We start from the raw sequence: 27835 nt of genomic DNA on the forward strand, positions 1-27835 counted from the left end.
CGTCCCTGCCCCTGGGAGGGCTGTGTCCCGGGTAGGCGGGTTCTGCGGACCCAAACGGGGGCGGGCGGCTGGGGCTGGGTCTGGCCTCAGAGCGGGGCTGCAGCCCGCGTCCCCACCCCCGCTTTCCCTGCCCTGCGACCCCGGGGCTGCCCTCCTCTCCCTTTCCAGCTCCCTGAGGACCAGCTCAGCGGCATGCGCGCTGCTTCCCGGGCTTAGTGCCTCAAGCTGTAAAGCCCAGTTTCTCCAGATGGTGTCTGGAAAAGTGAGCGCCAGTGCTGAGGGAGTTTCCGTCTCCCCCCTCAGTGTTTCTGCCCCAGGTAAGTACCTTGAACAATTTCAGGTGTTATGATGGCGGTGCTTGTTGATGTCACGTGTTTTTATAGTGCCAGGGATTACAGTGTTGAAAGCACGGCTTGGTTCAGTTAAAAATGAGCTGAAGGCATGAGGCTGTGACATGCTCCTTCCTTCCGTCTCCCAGGGTGAAACATGTGACCGTCGATTTTAAAAACATAGTTACAGTCACTAACTAGCCCAGCCCAGCTAGTGTGTGTTAACAGGAACAGCACCACCAGAGGCGTTGGAGACCCAGGGACATTGCAGTCCTAAAAAGCTCCTGGCACAGTTTAGTTTGTTTTGGTTTTTTGTTTTTCTTAAATAGTGGGGTAGACTAGTTGTATAGAGGGAAAAATAATTGTCAAGGAATATTTTTTCATATAACAGCTTTATTGTGATATTGTTCACACACCATGAATTCCACCCATTTAAATGGTACAATTCAGCAGCTTTTAGCATATTCACAGTGGTGCAACCATTATTATTCCAGAACGTTTTCATCACTTCAGAAAGAACAGTGGAAATGAATGACCTATCCACCCCTCCCCAGTGGTGGTTCTAAAGAACTTTCTTGGCTGTTCCTGACTATAAATTAACTTGTTACATTCCATGAAAAGTCTGGTAGGAATTCTAATCAGAATTGCATTGAATCTGTCTATCAAAACAGGAAGAATAATTGTCTTTATGGCACAAACTTCTTCTACCCTTGAATATATCTGGGACCCTATCTTTTCATCTCTCCAGAGCCTGGCCCATGGGAAGTCCTCACTAATTGTTGGGCTTGTGAATGATGAGATTCTATACATCATTAGTTGTCACTGTAGCTTTTCACAGAAGAGAAAAGTAACCTCAGTGAACCCAAGTGACTGTCTGATGGTCAGAAAGAGTGACAGTCCGTGCTGGAGTGATCCAGTGGACTTGGTGCTTGTAACCAGAATTCTTCACCACCTACAGCTAAGGGGATAAGAGTGTTCTTTAATTTTATCTTAATGGCGTTGATTTTATTTGTACTTATTTTTTAAAATTATTTTTAATGAAGTGTAGTCAATTTACAATGTTAGTTTCAGGTGTACAGTAGAGATTCAGTTATAAACATATGCATATGTATATAAATATGTTTTAGATTGTTTTTAGCACAACTCATTACAAGAAATGGAATATAGTTCCCTGTGCTATATAGTAGGTCCTTGTCATTTATTTTATATTTATTAATGTGTATCTGCTAATCCCCCTTTTCCTGCCTGCTAACCACAGTTTGCTTTCTAAGTCTATGAGTCCATTTCTAGCAGCATCATTTTTCCTAGTAACATACGCTGGTTGACTGCTTTCAGCTTCAGTAATTCCATCTTATCTGTGGTCACTTTTCTTCTGGTGGGCCTTTTTGTGGTTTGCACACGTAATAGAGATTTGTACTTGGGAGAACACCAGGCCTCGTGTACTCCCTGGAACAGAGTGCCCACTGAGTTGATGCTTGAACTGGGGAAAAAAGCAGAGTAAATGTTGGAATTTGCACTATGGTTGAGACTTCCAGGTTTCTATATTCTGTTTAGCCCACCTTAATGTTGGCTGCACCCATACTGGGAAATTTGGTGGAATTTCATGGTATGGTGTTGTAGAGACGGGGCCTTGTATGCTTCTTCTCTTTCCTTTTTCTAACACTCATTCTCCTGGGCCTCCCAGATCCTCCCCCAGCAGTGCCCAGGGCTGGCATGATGCTGCGCTGAAGCAATATTTGTTAATAAGTCCCTTTCCTCATCTCTTCTGAACTTCCGTATCTTTCTCTGCACAATGAGGGCTTAGACTAGATAAGTGCTTTTCAGTTTCTTTTACAGCCATGTTTCCTTTGAGAAACAGAAAATGCAAATCTCTCCTCCCATCCCAACCCTTTAGATTTTGATATGTCCTCCAGGGAGTGACATAGCTCTTTGTGGAAAATTGAAGTTATTGTGATTCCAGTTGGCACAGAAAAGACTCTTCAGAAATTTATTGCAGGGAGAGGGCAGGAAAGGGGCAGCATGTCACAATTTCTAGTGTGAGCCCTGCAACAGGGGCTTGGGTTTAAATACGGTGTCTGACGTGGCCTCTCTCTAATCTTGTACAATATGATAAACTTCTCTACCTCAGTTTCTTAATGTGTCAAGTTGGGGTGATAATATTTTAAGGCTTTTGTGAAACATTATACACATAAGCCATCTGTGTCTCGGTAGAAACAAGACCTGCTAGGGAGTCAGGGATTCCTTTAAAAAAAATCTTGTCCATAGCACTCTGTCGGTGTGTATTTTGAATTACCTGGAGGGTGAGGGTTGAGTCTAAAGTCCATCGTGGGACAGGTGGCCCATAGTTCTCTGTGCCCCCAGATCGCCCCCTCCTCCCCAGTCCTCTTCCTCAGTCCAAGATGAAGTTCCCTAGTATATTTACACAGAGGTCTTGTGCAAATGGCTTTTCATTTTATTGTTTAAACAAGGAGGGCTGCCATCATGATCTCTGTGGTCAGGTTTTGGTGACCTGAAGGCTATGCAATTGGGGGTTTGTATTAAATAAAAAAAAATATTACAAATAGAAAATTAGAACAAGGGTGGTGACAGGGGCTCTTGGAAGTGGGGACCATTAACTTTGTTAGCTTCAGGTGCAGTGGCCTTTGTCCACGAGGACCCATCCTCATGCTCTGAAGTTGGAGGGACCAGTGGGTTCAGTGGGAATGTTAACTGAGTGTATCTCATGGGCTAGGCATTGTTGTACTTGTACTGTGTGTCCCTTATTTGAGACAATGAGCTCATTTAACCTCAATAGCCTCTTTAAAATATTGGACTTTTTATTTTGAGATATAATGTAGGTTCCCCTGTACTTGTAGGAGATAATATACGGAGGGCCTATGGACCCTTTTCCCAATTTTCCTTAATGGTTCCATCTTGCATAGTTGGGGTACATTTCATTACTGACTCACTAACCCTTTGAGGTTTGTGTTATCGCCCTCATTTCTATCTATGATTAAACTGGGGCTTAGAGAAACACACAGGCCTGCGAAGGTCACCCACATGTTTAGTGTGTAGTCGGGTGTAACGTGGGCTTGGGATTTCCAGGAAGTACCATTATGATGTTCTGTGGCAGGGAGCAGCATTCACTTTGCTTGTTTATTCATTCATTCAACAAACATTTATTGAGTAACCTCTGTGTGTCAGATGCTTTCACAGGCTTATCTGATTCTTCAGCAGTACTGAGAATCAAGTATTGTTTTGTTTTTTTTAATCTGAGAAAATTAGCTCTGAGTGTTTATAACACCGCCCAAAGGAAATATAGCTCATAAAGGAGGGATAGTAAATTTGTACAGTCCCACCTCTTTATGCAGGTGGTACCCTAGCATTTTACATTTGCAAACTTCCATAATCCAGATATATTCTTGTAAGGCAAGGATTTTTTTTTTAAATTGAAGTATAGTCAAGTTTACAATGTTGTGTCAATTGCAAGGTGTTTTTTGAATTTTGAATTAAAAAATATTTTTTGAGAAGGGTAATTAGGTTTATTCATTTGTTTCATTTTTTAAAATGAGGTACTGGGGATTGAACCCAGGACCTCGTACATGATATGTATGTGCTCTACCACTGAGCTGTACCCTCTTCCCCAAGGCAAGTTTTCTTATCCATTATTCTGCAGTTTAGGGGTTCCAATAAATTGGTGTTGAAATCCAGATCTTTTGATCCTACTGCGGTTCTTTTCTTTATAATCTGCTGAAGGGGGGTGGGGAAAGCATTTCCTTTGTTCATTTCTTTATTCCGGTGTTGAGCACTGACTTTGCATCAGGGTCTTGCTAGGTGCTTGGAAACATAAAACAAGAAATGACCCTTCTATGCGTGGGCAGGAAGCCTAGACCAAAAGCTGGGTAATGTGATCCGAGCTACGGTAGCCATGTACAGACTCTGAGGACAAACTGTACCCCCGGCTTTGCTTGTGCTTCCCTTGCCTTCTGGCTTGTACACACCAGGTCACCGCAACCCAGAGGCGCCCGCAGCCCACAGCACAGTATTTACCTTGATCTCCTCTCCCCTCTCGGCAGGGCCTGCAACATGAGCATCCCTGACTACGTGCAGTGTGCTGAGGAATACGAGACTCTCCCTGTGGTCGTCCAACCCGTGGGGATCATTTCAGAGGACAATTTCTTTTGCATCTATAAACGAATCTCCTTGGTGAGCCAGATCAGCCCGTGCGGCTCCCAGTGGGCACTCTGTATCCACTACAGGCACCACTATGCGTTCGAGAATGCGTGGAGTGACTTCCAGACACACCGCACTGTCGTGGGCCTTGTCACCATTACCGACTGCCTCTCTGCCAAGGCCTTCGAGAAGCTCCATGTACAGAGGAGCTGTATGGCACCACGCTTAATGACTCTCAGCTCTTTGTCTTTGTGCTGCATGGGGAGGTAGCCGAGCAGCCACGCACCAACGTGGCATTCAAACTACGAGGACTGCCGGGTGGTGGAGAAGAGGATCGAGGACTTCACTGAGTCACTGTTAATCTTGCTCAAGTCCAAGTGGCTGGATGGGGCCCCTGACAAGTCTGGGGAAAGGATCCCCCTCCTCTGCAACTTGTTTGAGAAGGAGGACTTCATGGGACTGGACACAGACAGCAGGTAAGTCTACCTGTAGGCCCGGCCACCCTGGCTGTGTGCCGGGTTCCTTCCCTACATCCAGGAAGTGATCAGCAAGGAAGAGGGCTGTCTTGTAGCCAAGGGCGGAGGGAGGTGTAGCCCGACGGTTTACAAACATTTAAAATTGAATCTGCCTTTGTTTCAGAGATATCCTTTTAGGGTCAGTGTGGAGACTTCCTCCCGCTTTTCAGCCAAGACCCCTGGTGGGACCCCTGGAGTTGCTGTCCAATAGAGTAGCCACAGCCACTGATGCTATGAGCGCTGGGGAAGAGGCTGGTCTGAGCTGAGATGTGCTGTAGGTCAAATGCACATCAGACGCTGAGACTTGTCTAGTAAAAAGTATGTAAACAATCTTGTTACTTTCATATATTGATTACATGTCAAAATGTTAGTATTTTACATACAGCAGATTAAGTAAGATCTGTTCTTAAAATTAGTTTCTAGTATCTGTTTTTTTGTTTGTTTGATTGTTTCTTTGTTTACCGTTTTAAATGTGGCAACTGGAAAGCTTTCTTTACATGGCTTTCATTTCAATTTTGTTAGGCAGCCTGTCCTGGGACAGTCTCATCCCTTTGCTTATAAATGAGATGCTGAATCCCGAGAGGCAGAACGATATGCTGGTTGAGCTGTGTCTGGAGCCGGTGTCTCCTGCCTCCCAGGCCCAGCACCTGCTGGGTTCAGGCCCTCTCTTCCTCCCCGACAGCCAGCATGCCAAGTTAGGACATCAGAAACACCTCCAGGGAATTCCGGATGAACTCCTTATGCAGGGAAAGGCGTATCACGGAGTATGAGACAAAGCAGGGAAAGATTCATCCTCACTTTGTCCCTGTGATTAAGTCAACGGCCCCACTTTTGCCTTGGAAGTGCAGACGAGCTCTCCTGGGCTTACTACCTCCCCACCTTATGCTCTGTTTCCCCGTGTATCTATCATGCTTTCCCTCGGGCAGAAGAGGTGAGATGCCTTTGCCCAGAGGTGGTCCCCCTTTGCTGGGGAGATTGAGGGAAGCTGTGCCCCCATGGCCTACGGCCTCGGGCCTTGAGTCTGGAGGGCGCTGATGGCGGTACCACAGGTGACGGTCGGAGGACCTGGCACGGGCCCACTGTGGAGGCAGTGCTCTGTGATTCTTGAACTTACCTAAGATCAAATCCTACTTTCTGGTTGTTGGTAAGTTGGAGGAGAAGATGCCAGAGAATTGATAAAAAGAAAGTCCAGACCAGCCCTGTGAGTGAGAGGCACATGGGGCCCGATTCCCACCTGCGTGTGGTGCCTGGCGGGCTCTGGATGAATTTTCTGTTCCTCCCGGACATACCTCTATGACTTTAGTAAGGGGTGAGACATGTAGTGGCCATGATCTGTATTTGTCCTCACAGGGCTCTGTGATCTAGACGTCCGCACACCCTTCTGCTCCTTGGGGATGAGGTGGCAGGTTTAGGTGCCTGGGCACTGCTGTGGGCACAGCTGCCAGCACCGGGCTACACAGAGGCTGGCTCCGTTCACCTCACATGTCACCTCCTGCTGAGCCCCCAGGCGTTAGTCAAGGTAGGTGCATCAGTGCAACGTAAGCAGGGACCATGTTCTCCCCCTGGACAGACTGGTGGGTGAGCAGTGGAAGCCTGGAGCCCTGCCCAAGCCCCATGGACAGTGCCTCCTCTTTTGTCATAGGAGGCACTGGTGACATTTTTGCTCAGCAACTGCTTGGTTCTGAGTCTGCAGACCCACCAGAGAATTCCCGCTTGTATTTGCCTTTTGAAGTCTGCCCTTGGGATTTGGCGGAGTAGCTGGATGTGTGCTTAGCCCATAGTGTTGACACTGTCACCATTGTTTACCCAGAACCTCGTGTACCAGGCATGGCTCTCGGCATCAAAATACAGCAGCGCATTAAACTCCCTCCTGGTGGATCTGTCTGTTTTGGTACCATAAGGGCTCAGCCAGCATCTGAACTTCAGTGAGATAACGCGGCCAGTGAGCCCGGGTCAAGCACGTTCTCCTCCAGTCACTTTTACTCCATTGTTGCTTTTACTATTCCACAGTCATTAATTTTTAAAACAATGCTTTGGTGCAGGAGCAGAGACTAATTCTCTCCTGCTACTCACGTTGGGAGTGAGTAAAACTGTCCAGCCTGTAATGCGACCACATTTTCTGGCTTAAAAGCTGCCTAGATGCATGTATGTTGAGTTTTGGTTAGGGGCGCTGAGCACGTTGGTGTCCCCAAGCAGCGTCGCTCCCCTCAGGCTCCTGCCTTCCCTGGAGCAGGAGGTGAGGGTGGGTCTCACCGTCCCTGCGTCCCTGGCCTCACACACTCACGTAAATTCTTGTACATGCTGTCAAAGTCATTTTTGTTCTTGTGTGTTTCTAATTTTCGCTTGTTCCTCCTTTCCTTTTTCTTTATTCCTTTTTCTCTTGTACCGCGCAGTTGCGTCTAAAAAGGTGGCTGTGCATATCCTGCATTAGAAATAGCTAGATCGCCCTCCGTGCTGTCTCCATCGCTTTAAAGAGAAGAAACTTTTCAGGTGCCTTGATCCATGCATTATCCTAGTCATCTTGTTATTTTCTAATTTTTTGGAATATTTGATTGTTAGCACATCACCCACTGGTGTTTGATATCTGTTAAAATCTTTACTTTGAGGAACCTGTTGGGTCCTCCTTTTATTTGGTGACAAATGCACCCTTATTCAATTAGTTTAATTGTTTTGAAGAAGTGAGATGCGAATTGATTTAGGCGGCTGTTGAGTGATTCTTTTCATGGAGTATTTAAACTTGTCAAGTCAAAGTCTGCAGCATCTTGCTCGGTTCCTGCTTTTACACAAACGTGCTCAGCACGCGTTCCTGGCTGTCTCTGTGTGACGTGCGTGACGGCGCTTCCTGACCGGCGGTCACTGGTGAGAAAGTGGCAGGCTTCGGGGTGAGCAGCTGCAGGGGACACTGTTGGAGGAATCAGTCACCGTTTGGTTATTTAATTTTTTTTTTTTGCATTCAACTTCCCCCTGCCATTTACTTTATTTTGCCTTCATAAAGGGGCAGAAGTGGGTCTAAAATCCATGCCACTCTTTTGTTCCCTTTACGAGGCTGGTTTTTCTGAGTATCAGGACAACATGTACTTCTCCTAAGTAGCTGGCTTACATGGATCTGGTGGACACAGGGACTGTTAAAGGGACCGTAGCTTCCTCTCTGCTCCAGCCAGTGGGCATTCAGAGCCGGGTCTGTGGTTTGCCTCAGCAGCCGTGCAGGCCTCCGTGCACCGGCCTTTTCTTTTAACCCATGTTGGCATTAAAGAGCTGACTCCGTGTTTGTTGCAGCTGACGTCCCCCACTGACAGCCGTGTCGTTAGTTTGCGGTAGTGTGTCTCCAAACCCCAGTCAGCCATGAAGGAAGATGCTTTGGCCAATCTAAGACCTTGGATTCTCACCCCCACCCTTTTTCATCTCACCCAGGGGAAGAGTTTGGCCACCACCATCATGCAGATCATGAGGTCTTGTTTCTCCTTTCATGCTCTAGTCCAAATGTGAACACTTCATTCTTCACTTTGTCTCGCTTGAGACAGGCCAGACATTCTGAAAGAGTCCATCACATTCTGGGGGGGAACAGAACAGAAGTAAGTCTCGCAAGTAGAAGGAGTCTAGGCTGTCCGGGTAGGCAAATGCAGGCTGGGATCTGTGATTGTTGGGCTGTGCCCTGGACACAGGCCTTTCCCGTGGCTCCCGAGAGCCCAGGGGTCGGAGTGAGGACAGCCTTGCTTGGGCTCCTCCATCCTCATCTGCTCAGTGGCAAGTGTGTCTGCTAATAGGAGCTCCGCCAGACCTCGGGACCATCAAATCTCAGATCACGGGAGAACCTTGAGTCCCTTCTCCAGAGCCTCCTTTGTGAGAATCCAGTGCCTTCTGTGGTGACCGGCGGCAGGAGATGCCTCCCCCTCCAGGAAGCACCCTTCGGAGGACTGTGACTCAGTGCACCTTGCTGTGAGCTTGTGGGGATCCGGCCGTGGTCCCTGCAGAACCAGACTTGAGATGGGCTTAGCAACGGAAATGACAGGACTAATATTCCAGGCCAGGGCTGGAGGGAGGGAACAGGGGAAATTGAATGTGACCTCAAACACATAGGTGAGTGCTGGGTCTGTTACTAAAATGGGGAGCATGGGAGGTACCTGCCAGAAATTGAATTCCAGAGTAAATGGTGGACATGAGGCATTTTTAAGATGCCATTTTTCATCCAAGTTAGGACTTCATAGAGGCACTCGGGTCTATGAGCCTAGGGCTGATTTGAAGGAGCCGGACTAGAGATACACGTTGGGAGGCGTCATTCTTAGCTGGTGTTCACAGCCGCGCATGTGAATTAGATCATCTTGAGAGCTGCAGACTGAGGCTGAGGGGGGGCAGGGCTGTGCCTGGGTTGGAGGAAAGCCCAGACCATGCAGCTTTGGTGTGTCAGTCAGTGGCGTTTAGGTTTTTCAGGGCAATGTCATTTATCCTTAAGGGGCCGGGGGGTGGGCAGGGCCAGCCAGGAAGAAATCTGAAGGGAGGGTCTTGGCCACGTGTGTGTCTTGGGAAGTTGCAGAGTCTGCAGGGTCCGGGAGGGTAGACTCCTCAGAAGCTGGAGTTGGAGTGGGGTGTGTGTTGAAGGTAGTCACACTAACATATCAGGGAGGGAAGGAGGCCTAGGGAGTCCCCGCTCTTCCTGACTCGCTTTCCAATGAACAGAAGGCAGACAGAGGATCTGAGGTGAGAAGGGATGGGCGCTGGGAGGGGAGCCAACCTGGAGAATGGTGCTTGAAAAATTCTGGAATAGTCTCCCTGCAAAATAGAGGTTAAAAAAATCCAGAATCTTAAGAATATTGATAGTGACTGGGGAGAAGGCAGTTGTTTTTCTGGCCTCCTAACGGTAAGGCATGTATCCAGGGATACACAGAATATTCGGGCAGTCTATTCCGGGCGTTTGGTACCGGGGAAACAGCACAAGTTTAAAGGGGGACAAGGGCAGCGGAGGGAAACTAGCCAGTCCCCGCGTCAGGTACCAGTCGACCGCCCTACTTGCGTGTTGCATTCACATCCATGCCTCCCAAGTGGGCGGTGGCAGCCCCCTTTTGCGGATTGGCAAGCCTTCTCAGAGGGGTTAAGTTATTGGTCCGTTTAGAGGGTAGTAAATACTGTAACAGGATTCAAGCAGGGTCCTGTCAGACTTCAAGGGCGTGTTTTCTCCACTAATTCCGGTACCTCCCTGGTGTACTTGAAATGGTGAAGTGGGTCAGTTTTGGGGCCTTTCAGAAAAAGTACGATTTAAGTGCCTCAGGACTGATTCACAAAGCTCAGTGTTCTTTGATAGTTCTGAAGCACCGCAGTGCTTTACGCCCCACAGAGGTAAGGTCTTACTCCTTTGACGATGAAGTGGTTGAAATGATGTATAGGTGCAAAACCAGACTTAGCAGCTTCTGAAGGGAAACTCTCCAGTTCTCCCTTGATAGACTTTCTTCTACGGGATGTAGCTGTGCTGCAGCATAGGCCTGAGCTGTCCGTATGGATTGTGGGTTTGATATCCAAATTTAGCATAAAACAGTCAGATGAAGAAAATCAACGTTCACAATTTATTTTTGGGTTTCATTAGACAAGATATACTATCAGGTAGTGGCCCATATAGCTAATGAAATTGAGTACAGAACATTGAATTTCTTACTTTTTATTTAGAGTTTTCTTACTGCATAAGTTTGCCTCCTTTGGAACATCAGCTCCTCCACAAGGGAACTTGTCAGTTTGTTGGTGTGATTGCATTTATACAGTGAATGTAATCTCGGCTTCCTCAGCCCAATCTCTCCAGTGCAGAATCACGGGCTGTAGCCATCTCTTAGTCACGCAAATACTTCTAAAATTATATGATGCCAGAAAAGAAAGAAGAGAGAGAGAGAGACATTGCCTTTATCAAAATTCCTTTCAATTCTGACTGGAAACTGTTGTTGAGCAGCTCTGGTTTCCTTTGGATATGAATATATACATTTCTTTGCATGTAACCCGGGTTTTGGACTAGAACACCAAGCCCTTGCTTTCCGCAAGCCACAAAAATAGTAGCCAAATTGCACTCATGTGAAATATTTTATCCTTTTTCTGAGAAAGAATCCTTGAATTTGGGACTTCAGCTGTGATTTTTGCTTTTTGCTTCTCCCACCCCTCTTGTAATCTCTCACTCCTTCCCACGTGGCCCCCAATAGGTCGTGGTCCCAAAGGAGCAAGCAAACACCCAGTTGGTCACCATGCAGTGCTGCTACAGAGGGAGACCTGCCAAGACCTAAAGGATATTATCAGAGAGGACTTCCTGGAAGAAATGGGCTCTACATTCATTTGTGAAGACAGAGTAAGGGTCAGCCAGTAGAAAGCATGAAGACTGTGGCTCATGTGGCAGAGCAGCCCGGGTGAGGCCTGGAGGCTTGTGCGGTGGGGAATCGGGGAGAGTGCCATGTGTGGTCCAGGGTTGTGGGTGCCCCTGCTGGGGAGGACACTGGAGAGGGCCTGGGGTGAAGGGCTTTCGAAGAGTTTGGGTTTTACTAGAACTGACACAGGAGGCAGTGAAGGGTGTCAGCAGGAAGTGACCCTCAGGAAAGGTACTTCTGGTTTTGCTTCTGATATTCTACAGACAGAAGGGTCGGGACGGGCGAGAGCAGGTCTGTCTGTCCCTTTGAGACCCACCCCGTCATTCATTTATTCATAACACGCGCACTTCTGTGTGTCTAGGGGAGAGTGGGTGGACCCACATTAGTAAGCAAAATGTATTTGCTTCTTGTGAGCTTAGCAGTGTCAGAAGTTGACTTAGCCTAGAATGTTCTAGGAATAGAGGAACAAGTTGCGGAGGTTGGAGGGAGGGAAGTCTTCCTTGGGAAACAATCAAAATGAGCCTGGAGGTAAGTGGGAAGTAGGAGCAGGACAGGGGATCCCTGAGGTCACTGGGGACCTGGGAACTGGGGTGAGGCTGGGTGAGCAGTGTTGGGGGCGGGGCTAGAATTCCACCAGGGAGCCTCTGAAGGGTTTGAAGTGGGGTGATGTAATCAACTTTGTGATTTGGGAAGGCTACAGTTGCTGTGTGTGTGTGTGTGTGTGTAGCAGGGAAGAGGGGGAGGGTGCCACCAACTGGGGGGGGCACTAAAACACCATTCACAGGCTGGGAGAGGGGCGTCTGGGCTGCTTGGGGACGGCTGGGGCAGTGTGGATGCCGGATTTCCTTATGGGGAGGGCTTGTTATCGGGGTCGCCCGAGAGGCGACTTTTGGCTGGAAGAAAAGAGATGGAGGCTGCCAGGTGGACTTTCCTCTTCTCTCCTTCCCTTCCTTGTGTGATGATCTTAGCTCAGCCAACTTTTGGAACAGAAGAGCTAAGTTCCAGGGTAGCCCAGGACTTTGTTGAGCTGGTTCGAGTGAGATCTGATAGGATTTAGATTTCTGTTCAGATCTGCATGTTCACTTAGCTAGAAACCTCCTGTCATTTCGATTTCCATGGGGTATTTATTCTTGATAAAGATTGCTTTCTTGGTGAGAGGAAATTTAATACAGCTGTTGTCTTTCTCAAAAAAAATCATATCTTTAAAGAAATTTAATATTCCAAAGAATAGCAAAATTTAAAAATTATAAAGTAAGGCTTTGGTGTAGTTTCTTTGGTTTCTGAGCTAATGTGGAGTTAGAGCCTTTGCATTACTTAATAGCACATCCTTAGTGAGCTGTTAGTGAGCACCCCAGGCCCCACCTCTCAAAACACCATTAAAGTTTGCTCTGAAATAGTGAGGTCATAAAGGTCTTGTTTGCAGAATTCAAACAGTTTGTTTATATTATGCAGCATAGCTCCATTTATAAAATAATAATAGGTTCAAAATTAAGAAAGTGGAAGATAATTGATTTTTTTAAAGCTGAAACATAAACTTTCTTGTGCTAATGTTGCAACTGGAAATTTTGAAAAGAAAAATCCTACTGTAATATCATCTAAGTGGAATACATATATGACTTCCACATTTGAAAAGTAACGGCGCAGTGGTTTTAGAAGTCAGGAGCATTCCAACTCAGATACTGGCATTGATGGTTGCTGGTTTTCAATGGAAGAGCCTAAATTTGCCTTCTTAGCATTTTTTTTTTCTTTGTAGTGAGAGGGCTTAGTAGTGCTTTGCCAGCATGAGTTTGTGGCAATTTGAGGGCAGATGTCGTGTAGCAGCAGTGAGATATTTCCATGCGTTTAATTTTCCGGACATCACCAGGGCACATGTGGGGTTTGTGCATGCAGGCTGGGATGCTGCAGGACTCCCTAATCCATCACCGTTATGTCCTGGAGCTGCTCCGGTTAGTGAATAATTTTCTGTGCCTTGGATGTAAAGTGGTCTGATGCAAATGATCAGATACGTAGTTAAAGTGCTATTACTTGAAATAAGAGAAACCTAGAAATATGGCTCTAACAATACAGGATGAGGGAGGAGAATTGGCTGAGCTGCGTGCAGTGGGGAGTCTTCTCAGGTGACTCCCACGCCGTGATTCCTGCCAATATCCGCCCCAGCCCTGCACGGTTGTCCTGCCGAAGCAAGAATGCACTTTGCTCAGAAACGCACTGAATTTCCTTGCGCCTCTGTTTGTTGGCTTTTTTTTGAAAGCACATCTTGCCCTTTGCTTAAATGCCATCCCTGCAAGTCGCCTCACACACTCATCCTTCTGGACCTCGTCCATACATAGCTGCTGAATGGATGAACAGAATGTAGAATCTCCATTTAGTGAAACATTATTCAGACGTAAGAGTGAATAAAAAAGAAAAAGAGGAAAATGAAAAAGGCCACCTCTTCTGGGAAGTCCACTCTGACTGCTCAACACGCCCTTTTATCTTTGAAACACAATCACTTATGCTCCACTCTACTCTTTTTGATAGTACTTACAACCCTCTAATAAACTTTAACGTTTTCAAAAAAAAAAAGAGATGCTGATACCACTTCAACATGGACGAGCCTTGACAAGAGCATGTTAAGTGAAAGGAAGCAGACACACACGGCCACATATTGTTGACTTCAGTGATCTGAAATTCCCAGAATTGGCACATGCAGAGGCGGAGAGCAGGTGATGGTTGCAAAGGGCTAGGTTGAGGGGGGTTAGGGAGTGACTGCTAGTGACAGGGGGATTCTTTTGGGGTGATGAAGTGTTCTGGAAATAGATGGTGATGAGGGCTGCACAACCGTGAGTGTGCAGAAGACTGCTGAGCGCTGTCTCTGGGAGTGCCTGTGGTTGGAGCGGCTTTATTTTGTTCTCACCCTGCAATGTGAACAGTAATCTTGTGCTGAGGCAGTTCTACTTCTGTGAGTGGTGAGGCTCAGAGACTTTGCAGAGTCATGTTTCTTTTCTCCCCCTTGCTGAGTGTAGGCAAAAATAGTTTAAGCCTGAGAAAGTGCTCCATCTGCAGAAATGACTTTCAGTTTTGCATGGTGTAAAAATCTTGAGAGCTTTTTAATCGTTGACGACAGTCTGTGAGGGGAAACAGCCCCTGAAGCCTGGGTGCGACCTGGAAGAGCCGCTCTTCCCTCCCTGACAGGGGTGGGGATTTCACCGCCATTCAGGCAGTGAAGGGCCCAGACCCGTGAGTAGAGTTGACAATCGTGAATATTTACGTGTATTCGCTGTTTCATCTTGGATATTAATTTCAAGCTGAGTCAGTTTGTGGTGGCAGCCTCATCCTACATCAGGAATCTATATTATATGCTCTTTGAGGTGGAGACCATACAGACTTTATTATTTAACAGTCTCCCTTGAATTGATATCTCAGATTCCTTTGTAAAACGTAAAACAGCAGAAATACACACGTCCTTTAATGCCAGTGTGACCTGGATCGGGTTTAGTCTCTGTGCCTTAGTGGCCTTAACTGCGGGTGGGGAAGATGATAACAGTGTTTCCCTCAGAGGGCCTGGTGAGGGGGGAGTGAGAAGCACAAATTGAGGACTTACACGAGATGCTCATGAATGTCCGAAGTTAGTGCTCTCAGCCTGGTGAGGCCTCAGGGGCAGAGATGTCAGAACAGAGCATTCCTAGCCGGAGCTCGATCCGTGTTGGCAGCTGTTATGATCACTATAACCACTGTGGGTTATCAGGTAGTTTTAAGTCTTGGTAATATGAATTCTTGAATAATGTTAAAAGACTAGACATCTCAGATCCAGTTTACATAGTTTTCAAGATTTCCTCTGAGAAATGGATATTTTATTCCCCATCAGAAGTCTGAGTTGAGTCTCTAAAAAAATTCTGTATTCCTCTATCTGTTTGCTTTAATTCTCCATTTCTTAAAAAAAAAGTTTTTAAATGGAGTTACTGGGGACTGAACTGAGGGCCGCATACATGCTAAGCACATACTCTCCCAAATGAGGTATAATCTCCCCCAGAATTCTTTTTAAACTTTACTTTCTTAGTATTCAGAGGTTAGAGGCCTCTAATTCTTTTTCTGGAGACTTGTCCATGAACCTGTAAATCTATTATTAATGAACAAATCTTGGTTTATTAAAAAAATCAATAGAATATTCTGCAATCCATCCAAAAGAAAATGCTCATTGATTTAAATGTTTCTCCTTTATGGTGATTTCTACTTTCTGGTCTAGCTTAATTTATTAACACCCATCCTCATCATCATAATGACCAAACTCGCTCTGAATGGACACCTGCCTAAGGCTAAAATGCTTTCCTCATGTTTTACTTCATAGCATGTGTTTGAGGGTAGGTATCATTGTCTCCTTTTTTGCAGCTGAGGGATTGAGAGATGGAGCAGCTTGTCCCAAATTACACACAGCTGGCAGTGGCTAGCTCAGTGCTGGAACCCTGGCTGCACAGGATGCATTTTTAATTGCTCCTCTAATCAGCCTCCCGTTGAGTGGTTTCCCGAACTCCTGTGACTCCATAAATGGCCAATTTTAGTGATCTCAGCCTGATGAGGACTTCAAAGGAGAGATACCAGTGAGAATGTGAGACAGAGTGGCATAAATGAAAATTGTACATTTTCACAAATGTTGCTTTCTCAGGCAATGAGTTAAAAAGTTAATATTTTTTTAATTTTAGTGCTCTGTGAGCACTAAAAACAAAACAATAAAAATAATTATAGTGTAAAAGAGAAGTGGGCTTTGAAAGTCCAACCATTGCTAGTGATGTTACTTGCTTTTCTCTAGTGGCCCTTAATTACAGAAATACTTAGAAAGACTGAATTTGTTTTATGTAGTCGTAGTATGGAAGAAAAGATTGTCAGTGAATATTGTAAGTAAAATCATTACTCTTTTCTTTCCTAATGATGAATAGGTAAGTTGTTTTTATGGCTTAAGTACATTTCCTCATTTGTGAAATTTGAGTAATATCGTTTTCCTTGTCTGTGAGATTTAGACGCCTTGTATACAAAGCACCCAAAAGGTGCTTAATAAAAATGTGCTGTCACAATGACAGGTATTTTAGAAGGATCAACTCTGAATACTAAAGGGGGTGGCTTATTTCTGATGCATATTCAATATGTATATATATGATATATATGAATATGGCTTAAAGTAACAAGGATTCATTTATTTTTTTAGTGCACTATGAAGTTTTAATGAAATCTGTATCATTCTATTGAGACAGGGATTAGTTAAATTGCCTTAAGCAGACGACCTTGAAGATTATTTACACAGAATGTGTATTGTTACAACTGAGAATTCATGTTACCATGTAACATCCACTCAGACATTTAAATTCGTGGATTCTGACCAGATCCATTAAGTTTAAAAAAATCCACATTTATCATTTTCAGGGAATAATCTTCTCTCTTTTGTGATTAAAGAAAATTTTGATTTTTTTTCTTGCACTTTTAACAGGTTTAAAATATCAAAACATTGATTTGACATGTAACTTTTTTAATAGAATAAATCTCATGCTGTTTTAATATGTAAATAAAGGTTTTTGTATTTCAACAAACTTTTACGATTTCCTGGCTCTTTGAGAAGTATTTTGCAAGATACTTAGATTACCTACTGTTGGAAAAATACAGACGTTACTTTTATGAATATAGGCCTAGTAAAGATCTGTTGGTTTTTGCTACAGTGCAAGACATGAGGCCTAGGAGAGCTTTGCTGCCGATTGCCAGGAGGACATATCCCAGGTCTCAGTCTCCGCTCCTGTAAACTGAAGAGGCTGGACTGGTTTCTTTCCTCCTCTAAGATGAGTTTCCATAAGCCTATGTCTTTTGTTTATATTCAGGAGTATTAGCAATATCAGATTAAATATTGAATACCCCTCCCTTACCCTGAAACAAAGTGCAGTATGTGCTACAGAAGCTTTTAGTGATCTGATTCTCGTTTCTGATCCTACAGGCAATTTTGTGTTGCATGTTTCCCGGCAACCTGGAAGGTCTTTTTAGCCATAGGTGGCGCTGTTGCACCTTCTTACCTTCTTAATTTTCCTATTTGTTAAAGAAAGCTTAAACAACGTTATTTTATTTTGATTTCTTTGCTTAATGCTTCAGAATAGCACAGTCTACATTATGTCTGTCTACCTGGAAAAATTGTTCTGCTTATATCTTAGTTTTATTCTGTCATCTCGCTGTGAACATCTCAGACTTGCTGTGCAAACAATGGCAAAATCGGACTTTTCTTCCAGTGCTAGAAACCAGTGAGCCGGGAATTTATAAAACAGCTAGAAGCGGCCTCTGGAGCACCTTAAAGCTGAAAAGTGTACTGGGTTCCCTGAGTATTGACCCCGCCGCTGTGTGTTAATTAGTGGTAGGAGATTTGGTACATATAGGAAGGGGTGTAGTTTTTTGACTTGGGTTTGCGTGCACACGCTGCCACTGAGCCACGTGAGCCTAAGTCAGTTCGTTCTGAGATTTCCCTCGTCTGTGAGATGGGGATGCTCATATCTGCTTTGTAGAATTGTGAGAATTAGAAATTATGTAAAGTGTTTACCACAGTGGGTATGTCAAGAGGGCTCATAAACTTTAGCTACTGTTTTGTGAGAAGCCATCATTTGATAGTCTTTGGCAATTACTAAGAAACAGGAAAATAAGGAAAGCTGGTTTTATGATGAAAGATATTTGAGGAGGTTCGATAGTTCCTATACCCATAATTTAGCATCAGCAAAGTCAGAACTGTTACACAGTCGCCCTGAACCAACGTTAAGCCACAGAATTTTTTGTTACTTCAAATATGTTGGGGCTTAATGGGATCCAATACTTATACACATGTTGTCTCCAGCAGCCAACTGAGAGATGACAGAAAAGAGTATGCAGGCGATATATGTCTTCATTTTTACTGATGAAGCCACGTTCTCCATGAACTTCAGGGCTGTGGGAAAATGCGTGTCATTATACTGTGTCCCAGAAGTAGAGACTCACCCTGTCCCAGGTAACTCTGGGCCACAGCGAGCCTTCCCTTGAGAGGGCCTGCCCCATCATGCACAGGGCTGTCCTGCCATGGAGCTGAGCATCCCGGGTGCTTCCCAAGTGTGGCCAGCACTGGAAGGAAAGGAACGGTTTCACATACCCTGCTTGTCTCTCCGGACTCACACCTCACTCTGTTAGTGTGATAAAGGCTAGCTGTGGGCCATGGGTCTGTGGTGTGGAGAAGCACTCTCCGTGGCCAAGAGGAGTGGGGAGGAGGCATCCCCTCCCTCAGTTTAAACAGGTGGTGGTATGGAACAGAAGGGTGCTCCCCAAGAGTTTATAAAAGGAGAAATAAGGATTTTCTTTGGGACTTATTCTAGCCAGGAAACACAGAAGATGATTAGAAAGGAGACTTGTAAATCACTTTAATATTAAGTTGACATTTGTTGAGCACCAATAATGTGCTACATTCTTTTCTGAGAGTTTTACAGAAATGAATCCTTCAATCTTCTCAACAATCGAGTAAGGAATGTTTGATTTTTATCCCAGTTTTACAGTGTGGAAACTGAGGCACACAGAGTGTAAGTTGGCCAAGGTCACAGAGCTAGTAAGTGGCAGAGCTGGTATTTAAACCCTGGCTGTCTGGTTTTGAAGCTCCCAGGGATGGGCTTTGGGTGTTTAGAGGTATCTGCATCCCTGGATCTCTGTACCTCTGTGCATCAGTTTGCCCAATAAGGACAGTGAAAGGAGAGTTACACAGGTGCTCACAGTCGTGTCTCAACCACTGTCCACGAAGAGTGCACCGTGATTAGCTTTAATTGTTTTTCAGGCAGTAGATCTGTTGGTATAACAGAAATTTAGTCCATTGAGTTAATCTAGAAACCCTTCTTGCTCTGCTTCTGTCCATGTTTGCCATGTTACTGCCTGCCCGGGATTAGGCCGTGGAGGAGAAACTGTACTCATGGTTGAACTCTGATATTTCAGTCTGGTTCATAGTTTCACATATTCTGTTACATTAATAAGTTAAGTTTCTGGTTTTCTTGCATCAGTGTCTCGTGAGTTTGGTTAATGTGAAACCAGTCCATGGGAGCCCAGGTGTGCTGACGGTATAATTTCTGAGCACGTTGTGGCACTTCTACACGTGCAGTCCTGACTGGAGGATGTCCGCCTTCCTCACTGATTTCTCCAAACAGCAGGGCCCTCAAACATCCCCGTATGTGAGGCTGGGAGCTCTCTGAGTAGGCCAGCCAGCGGCCAAGTCCACCAATCAGAAAATGATGAAGTACCCGGAAGTGGGTTTAATAAAAGAAAAGGGCTTCCAGGTAGTCCGATGGGCTGTTCGAGTCCATTTGGTGAAAAGCTGTTCACTGTCTGTGGTTGAGCTGATTCTTTGCTGTTGAAAATTCTGGATTAGATGAAGGGATTTTAAAAAGCAGAAAGGAGTGATTTCAGGTGGTACGTCCACACCGGTGAGAAGTGATGGATGACCGCCTGTGTGAGGCATAGACAGAGTCTTACAAACTTCATAAAACAGCTTTAAAAGCTCTGCCATCTGAGTGCACTTCATATGGGGTCCAGTTCATCACTGGTCACGCTGAGAGGGCAAATAATTTATGATGGCGGAAAGGACAATGAGGCATCAAAAAGTATCAGTCATGTTCCCTGTTTAAAGGATGTGGCACAATATAATATATTTGAGCTGGTTTTTCACTGAACAATTTTTCGTGTTTTCTGGGATGCCCAGCTCCCGAAGTTTCCACGCAGCTGCATGTCCCCTCACTGCAGCTCTGTCAGCACTTGTCCTGGGCTGACGTGGTGTCACGGGGAGCAGGACGGTCAGCGTCCCCGGCTCCTCCGAGCTCCGTCTCCTCATCCGCAGTGCTGGGCTTCTCATCCGTGTCTACTTAGAAGGGTTGCTGAGAACCACACGTGATAGTTGTCAGGGGTGATTTGTGGTTGTCCCTGTGTTTGACATATAGTCAGTATTTGATAGAAACACATGTTTTTTATTATAGTTCTGGCTTCTACATTGCAGTGGTTTTTAGTCTCCATTTTTTTATAACTTTTTTCTTATTTTTAAATAAGCACTTTTTGGGGGGGGGATTACTGGGGATTGAAGCCAGCACATTGTGCATGGTAAGCAAGTGCTCTACAACTGAGTAATACCCACCCTCCTTGTCTTCACTTAAAAATAAATATTGCAATACACAAAAAAGCTCTTAAACACCATCATGGGACCTATTTTCTGTATAGACAATTGAATACATATGCTATTTCAATAAGAATAAATGTTGGGACATACCTTTCTGAATCTGTTTACTTGTTTACAAACGATGATAGCTAGTGATAAACACGAGTCTTGGATCCAGTACTTCTTAGGGACTGCTTTGACATCATGGGAAATTACATTCTACAGGGAAGGCAACTTGGGTCTCGTTGATATTTGGATGATTTAGCAGATGATCAAGTCTTTCAAAACTTGACAGTTTTGTATTTTAAACTAACTGCAAAGTTATCTTCTAGAAGTTGGAATTCCTAAGCTTGTGAAGTGCTCAGTAATTCAGTGTGTATGTGTTTGTGTCTGTGTGAACGTGTTTGTGTGTGATTTCAGGAAGGTAGAAATAAGTTCCTTGTAGCCCTCTGATACCTTCCTCCTCCAGTTCAAGATGTAGGCATATATTTACACAAGTAAATTGATATTCTTTTGTCATTTGACATATTGGTGGGAATACGAGGTTCTCACAGTTGTTTCAGAAGGGTTGGGGAGCATCAGGTTTGAAAACAGGAGGAGAAAGAGGCCGGGAGGCACTTCACACTCTGTGCAGGATTTGAGGAACAGTAGCTTTTCTTTTTTATTCTAAAGCAAACTGGCGCTGAATTGTAACATACTATTACTCAGAATTGCTTTTCTGATCAGATACAAGTGCCTCAGAGTTTTCAAGGCAACATGAATGATGAAATCCGTTTTAGGAGTTATCTTTAAAGTAGTGTTAATTTTCAAGTAAAAGGCTATAGCCTGTTCTTTCTTCGAAGGGTAAAAGACGTTCTCATTGATCCAAGTGCATGATCAATGTGCTTAGTTTCTTTGGGGTTTTTTGCTTTTTTTTTAAGTGCTTGTTTCATTGTGGTTTGAATGAATGTTTAAAATTTCTGAATTTTGTTCTTTAGAACATGCTGATTTATCAGAACTGTTAAAAACCTGATTGATCTTTCGTCTTTGTTTGGAGGGGCACCCTTTTGATTTCTGTTGTCTGTTAAAGAGGGAAATTCTTCCTCTAGCCTGCAGATCATTAAGTGAATGGTTTGCAGTGTGCCTTTAAAATTCTTTGAATGCTTTGAGCATGCTTGTCTAGTGAATTTTGAATTGACTCATAGTAATGACTTTGCTTTGATTCTGTGAATTTTGCTCCTCTCCGCAAGAATTTGAATTCTCTGTTGCATTTTGTATACGTGTTTTTAACAGGGGAAGAAATTTTACATTTTTTACAAAGGTGGGTTTTCCTATCCCCTCTGAATGCCTTCTATAATTGATACAACAAAAATCTGTTATTGCAGTGCTTAATTATTTCATAAACTAATTTTTGGCTTAATCAGAAGCAATGAGAAAGTGTGATAATAAAAAATATGAAAACCTTCCTTCCTTTGAAGAATAGAAATGAGGTGGTCAGGCTCACGCATGCTTTGTGCTTGACACACTTACTTTCATGTCATTGTGTATCATGATCCGGAGATGGAGTTGCTTCAGGTTTTATAGATTTTTGTTTGAACATTTTTGTTGAATTCTTTCTCCAGGCTGATGTTTCCTGTTGAGTTTGTGGAAAGCGTAGAAGGGAAACAAATTCTTTGTTTTATTTTCAGGAGGCCTGAGTTGCTGATGAGAAAAGAGTTGAGGGTGGGCTGAGGAACAGAGTGACACTCCCTCTCCTCCCGGCTGAAACTGATGAACAATGAAATCAATTAAGTGTATCAGTATTTGACCAATAGAATTCAGCGAGCCCAAACTGGCAAGTTATGCCCAATGGAAAGTACTGAATTCACCTGCAGAATTAGGTGCTTTGCCAATTAGAAGCAGCTTAGAGCAATCAGAAAAATTAGTTCATAGGATGAGATATAAAAGAATGTAATATCTTCTATTTCTGAAACTTTTCTTTGTTAAGTTGTGTAGAGCTAAAATTAAGTTTCAAACGCCAGGAGTTAAGAGTCTGGGTGGTTCTGTGGGATCGTTAGTCAGGGATGTGTCTAGATCCTGCTAGAGTGACTGAAGGTGGCAGGAAAAGACCCAGGGCTAGGATTTGTTATCCTAGGGTGTCCTCCATAATGGTTCCATAATGGTTACATGTGGGAGCCCAAGATTAGGTTAACAAATTGTAACAGACCCCAGCCGCCTGTTAATGTTCAGAAGAAAAATGTGTGCTTAGTAACTGCTTTGCAAGCAGGAGCCTGTGCATCCTCACTCCTGTCTCCTTGCCTTAAAAAGCAGAGACAATGCTTTGCTTGCATAGTTGATGCTTTAGATAGAACTCTGCTCATTTCAAAGCAAGGACCCAGGCCCTCAGCTATAAAAGCTGGGCTTGTGTGCTTTTAGATAGTCTATTATCCCTAAAACAAGGACCTGGCTGGTCTCGTGGTCTGCTTTGTAATTCACTTATCTAAAGAATGTATCTTATTCACCTCACCCCATGACTTCCCTAAAGATACACTAAGCCTTTGTACTCATTGTGGATTCTACAATCTCTGTCTCCTCCCGTCTTTCCTCAAGTTCCTACTTACTATCACACAACTGTTAATGACTTTTTCCTTTCGTTATACACAGTAAATATAGGAGCATTTGAGAGGCTCGTGGAGTTGGCTCCCTACTCCTTCTCTTTTTCTGGACTTTTCCCACAGAGTCTTGAGTAATCATTCCGTGTCGGTACGACTTCTGCCAGCCGTAACCCACAGTTCCAGGTGAGAATGATGCAGGCTTTATCTCTCCTACCCAAGGGAGAGAGAGAAGAGAATTGAGATCTGCTCCCTTGTGGTCCCTTCCTTCCCCAGGGCCACTCCAGTTCACCTGCAGCCTTCTGGACTCTGCTGCCAGGGCCTCTGTCCCAGGACTGATTTCAGCCATTTTTTCCCTTGCCATCATTTCCTGTGCCTTTCAGAAGTTGGTCTCTTCTCTGCAATTCAACCCTGGCAGATGTGATGGTGGTCAGCGTGCTGGTGAGCAGTAACCTGGGGACTCCCAGGGGCCATGCTGATTCTCCTGAGTCTCTCATTCGGGGTTACAGAACTGTCGAGCACCGGAGGAAGCCCATTCACGTGAGGGCAGCACAGCATTGCATCACTTTCATTTTATTTTTGAAATTTCAGTGGAGAAATTATTTGTAGCAAACTGTTCCAGTTTTTTGGCTGACTGCTTTCCTCACCACCATTTCCTTGTTGGATGTGGTGCTTGTTTTAAGAACCAGGTTTCTTCTCTGGTTATTTCTAGCAGGTGGCTTGCCGAATCCTTGATCTGCATTTGAAGCAGAATGCTTCATCTTGATGTCAAACTGATTTTCTTCATTCTGAATATTTCGTATACACTCAGCAACTGTTTCTAGTAAACTGCTCTTGTCCAATTTCGGTTAACTCACATTTGCTGATCTCCTGCTTTCAGGCTGAGGGCAGTTTCTTCTTCCTGTAATAAAAGTTAGCAATTTGCATCTACTATGGGAAGGTACTGGCCCGAGGTGCTTTTGTTCTTAACAGTTTTAATACAATTCACCCATTAATATTTACAACGGTTTTTACTCTATGCCAAGAATTGTGCATGCCAGTCAAACTTAGAATATTTTCATCCCCCTAACAGGAAACCCCATATGCATAAGCACTCATTCCCATCTTCCCCATCCTCCCCCAGCCCCAGGGAGCCACTCTTCTCTCTCTGTGGATTTGCCTGTGCTGGACATTTCATGTAAATCGAGTCAATTCATGTAAATGGAACCGTCTATTGTGACTGACTTCTTTCACACTGAGTAACGTTTTCAATGTTTGTCCATGTTGTTGCCTGGGTCAGTACTCCATGCTCTGCTATTGCTGAATAATATTCCACTGTATGGCTGGGCCCCTCTGTTTACCCATTCATCAGGTGATAGGCATTTTGGTTGTTTCTTCTTTTTGGCTGTGATGAATAATGGCACCATGAATATTCCTGTAGGAGTTTTTATGTGGACATTTGTTTTCAGTTCTCTTACGTGTGTGCCCACAGAGCAGAAATGCTGGGTCATTCAGAAACCAACTGTTCAACTCTCTGAGGTCCTGCCAGGCTGTTTTCCAAAGTAGCCACGCAGCGTTACATCTCACCAGCAAGGGCTGTTATCTCTGGTTCCTGTGTGTCCTCATTAGTTCTTGTTATTCTTTTTTTAATTATATCGTAATGTAGTGAGTGTGAAGTGGTTTCTACTAGTAGTTTTACATGATTTCCCTTACAGCTAATGATTTTGAACATCGTTTCATTGTGCTTATTGGCCATTTGTATATTTTCCTTGAAAAATACCGTTTCAGATCCTTTATTCATTTTTTAATTTAGTTGTCTTTTTTGTTGAATTGTAGGAGTTCTTTTTTATTTGGAGATACAAATTCCTAATCAGATAAATTATTTGAAAATATTTTCTCCTGAGTGATGTTTTTTTCACTTTTTGGATGGTGTCCTTTAAAGCAAAGTTTTAAATTTGATGAACTCAATTTTATCTCTGTTTTCTTTTTTCCTTGTGCTTTTGGGGCAATATTTAAAATCTGAGGTATTTTATTTAAAATTTACATATAAAATATCTTAATTTTTAGGACCGTCCTAGGAGACGGGTGCTGTTGTTATCCCCAGTCCATGGATAGGAGGCTGAGATGCAGAAAATTTCACTGACTTATGAGTGTCAAAGCTACCCAGTGCTGTGGGAGTTCAGAGCCTCATGATTGTCCCAAGCATCTGTGCTCTTCACCACCATGCTCCACTACTGCCTGGAATCGTTAATGAAAAAGTCTTTCCTTTTTTGGTTTCTTGTTTGTTTGTTTTCTCATTGGGAACCTCATCTCCTCATTTTCCTTTCGGATATCAATGTAGGTTTATTTTAGGTCTCATGTAGGCAGAAGAATTGCTATCAGTTAACTTCTTTATTACTCACTCTCCGGTGATGATTGTTGCTATTTGACCTAATCAAGTCATGCTTAAGTCTTTCCTGCTCATGACACTGAAAAGAGTCATGACTTACAGAATGCTCAGAGAAGAAAATAATTGATTGATTTTATTTTGCTACCCAATCAAACCAATCAAATAAAAACCCCGGTGTTGACGGAGACGGTAAGCCCTCCATAATAGGGTCACTGTCTTCCTTGTGTTTCGTTTGTTTGGTCACAGTGTCTGGATAGTGACTTGCTGTCCAGCAGTTTTGTGAGGATACGGTGTTCGTGAATCATTGTAAGGACAGAATTTTGACAACAGACTGTATTGGTCATTTCACGAGGGAAAAGATAATATAGAAATACTGCTCAGATCTATTTTAAAATTAAGTTTGGAATGTTGAGAAGAGTTCAAGAAACCATACAAAGATCTTTTTCACTTATTTTAGATCTATCTTAGGCATATTATGATTACATAGCAGAGTAACTTATCAACTAGATTTGACAAGAGGCGTGTATTATTGATTATTTGTTTTAGTTGAAATATTCTTCCTGGGAAAAAGTAATCAGTGCACATAAATGAACAAATATGTTTGTATTTCTATGTAACATGGGAGCAGACTTCATATGTTTCTATATAATATATATGACTGTGTGTTTTAATCTGTCTGTCAGTGTATTTATAGTTTTTCAGCAATGTTCTAACTTTAGAATTCTTCTAAGAAAGTCACCCCCGATTCTAGCGCAGTTTGTACTGTGTATCCTGTCTTATGCATGGGATTCCACTGTCTCCTCAGTGAGGAATTTCCTCCCCTACTGAGGTAGTAGCAGAGTTAAAGGAACTGTGATTTCTAGGCCTTTGCTCTCCATGTGTTTGCAGTTGGCTGTCAATCGCGATTTTCCATTTCTTGAGTTTTCATTGTTCAATTAGAATTTTTGAAAATAAGTGTTAATATGTTGTATTTGTCTCCCTAGAAACTTGATGTGTTTGTGCTTTTCAGTTTTCAATTTCTTAAAAATTTAAATGCTCTCTTGTTTTTAAGTAGTCCTTTTACACTAGATATTTGTTTACCTCTTTATAGTTAAAATACATTTTTTCCAATGAATGAATCGGTGTGCATGTTTTAAAAGTTACCTTACTTTTTATTTTCCTTATTATAACAATTATATTCATTCTAGAGAATTTAGAAAATAAGGATAAACACAGTAATAACTTAAAAATGGCCTCTAATCTCACCTAGAGATACAGTTGTAAAATTTCAAATTGAGAATTACAAGTCCTCTCATGTTGTTCTTCTTTTTCAAGATCGTTTTGGTTACTGAGACCCTCGAATTCCCATATGAATTATAACAGCAGCTAATCAGTTTTTGCAGAGGAGCCCGCTGGGATTGTGATCGAGACCACGTAGAATATACGGATCACTCTGGGGAGCACTGCCATTCCAAGAGCACTGTCTTCTGATCCAGGAATGTACGTGGCGTGTCTGTCCAGGTATTTAGGTCTTCTTTAATTTTTTTTCAGCAATGCTTTGAGTTTACAGAATATTATTTTACTTTTTTTCTTTGCCTTTATACTGAGGACAAGTGTGCAAGGTACCGGGATCAGAAGTGTATTTTAGCCCCTCCCGTTGCTGCCAACATGGTCGCTGCGCTCTTGCTTTGCCTTGTGTACAATCTTGCACAAAATAGGACCTCAGTATCTCTCTCTTGAATGAATGATTATATGATTGTAGGATGATGCTTGAGAGTCCTTGTGATTTTTTCCTCCAGCCTTTCCCCAATTCTTAACTATGCCCTTTCTCTTCCTAAACTCCAGCCTGGGTTTCAGCCTGCCTGTGGCATTGATTTTCCCTATCTGTAGACTCTTCCTTTCACTGGTTCACGATAATGTTACATGTGGGCTGTGGAAAATTGTCAAGAAAGAACAAATCCATTTCATGCTAGTATTTTTACAGTGTGGTATTTTTTATCGATTGAAATTATATCAGGCTGACCCCCTGAGCCCTCCCGTGAGCTCTTTTCACTTTCCTACATCTGATACTGCTCTGGTTGCTACATGTGCCCTTCCCCCAGCCTTGGTTTTTGGGTTGAGTAAGTCATCATCAGTGGAGCCCTCTCTTTAAAAGATGAAGAGAACATTGGCTCCTTCTCCCTGGTTGGGGACTTGGATGAGATGAAATACCAGATAAAGAATGGAGCTCCACCTCATTCTGACCCCCGCTCTTTCCGTTCTGTTCTCCAGAGGAAAAGAGTACAATTCAACAGTATAAAGATTGATTGTGAGCTAACGAGATAGACAAGACAATCAATTATTTATTAAATATCCTTTCATGCCAGAAACAAATGTATTATACACACAAAAATCACACAAAGCATGATAATATCGTGCTTACAGACTTGTGTCCGAGTT

General features: G+C 43.7%; 1 protein-coding gene across 50 annotated transcripts in view; it reads left to right on the forward strand.

Annotated features, from left to right (window-relative positions):
* The window catches only part of LOC141578987 (uncharacterized), a 196294-nt gene that overhangs the window by 141058 nt on the left and 27401 nt on the right, over positions 1–27835 (forward strand). For 42 of the 50 annotated variants that reach the window (XM_074373133.1, XM_074373137.1, XM_074373213.1 and 39 more), the window contains 5 exons: positions 169–317; positions 4385–4957; positions 5121–5314; positions 11170–11370; positions 26732–26917. The gene's annotated coding sequence lies outside the window, so the exon portion shown is untranslated. Of the gene's footprint in view, positions 1–168; positions 318–4384; positions 4958–5120; positions 5315–6346; positions 6516–11169; positions 11371–26731; positions 26918–27835 lie in introns of all 50 variants that reach the window. The other 8 variants (XM_074373075.1, XM_074373119.1, XM_074373113.1 and 5 more) reach the window with 8 other exon arrangements.

The sequence above is a fragment of the Camelus bactrianus genome, chromosome 1 (genome assembly GCF_048773025.1).
Source record: "Camelus bactrianus isolate YW-2024 breed Bactrian camel chromosome 1, ASM4877302v1, whole genome shotgun sequence".
Classification (NCBI taxonomy): Eukaryota; Metazoa; Chordata; class Mammalia; order Artiodactyla; family Camelidae; genus Camelus; species Camelus bactrianus.